Source organism: Tupaia chinensis, unplaced genomic scaffold (genome assembly GCF_000334495.1).
Source record: "Tupaia chinensis unplaced genomic scaffold, TupChi_1.0 Scaffold143646_1, whole genome shotgun sequence".
In the NCBI taxonomy this organism is placed as follows: Eukaryota; Metazoa; Chordata; class Mammalia; order Scandentia; family Tupaiidae; genus Tupaia; species Tupaia belangeri.
In genome coordinates, this window is record NW_006203494.1 from 590,175 (window position 1) to 590,889 (window position 715).

A 715-nucleotide genomic window follows, 5' to 3' on the forward strand; every position below is an offset into this window, starting at 1 on the left:
TGGCACCCCCAACTCCCCCCCCGCCGCCGGAGTCCTCCTTCCGTCCCTGTCCCTGGCCAGCACATGCGTCCTCTACTACGCACACACACGTGCCCTTCCGGAGTGCGAGTGCGACAGGTGACTGCCTGACCTGGGAACCCCAGACACAAAGGAATGGCCTAGGGGTCACCTCAGGGAACACCTGAACCCAGAACCGTCTGCACCGCCCTGAGAGGGCGTTTCAGTGTCCCGTCTGCCTCTCCAGCGCCCAGTCCCCGCGCACAGCCTTCTTGCTCCCGTTTCTCGCTCCCCCACCCCTGTCATCCCTGCCCTAAGTCCATTCTCCATTTCGTTCTCAAACAAGTCTGATCCCGTGTGCCCGCGCTCACGGCGCTGCCCGTTCCACGTGAGCCGGGCCTCAGCGCTGTCCCTCGCTCGCCTCCCTCTCCCGGCCCGCCGGGCAGCCCACCCCGGGCTCTCCGCGCTCCGGGCCGGGCCTCGCAGATGCAGTGGCCCAGGCGGGCCGCGCCCCTCGGTGGAGACCCCGCGGACAGGGACGAGCAGTACCCTCTTCACCGTGCGGACCTGGCACCCAGGTTTTCCCCACAGGATGGAGGCAGTGCTTCCGGGCCAGGCAGCTCGCGCCAAGGGGTGACCCGGCCTAGCCCTGGAGCCTGGCGCGGCGACGGCCTGCTGGGGCCCCGGGGGGCGCGTACCCTGCGCTCCCCGGGGCGAC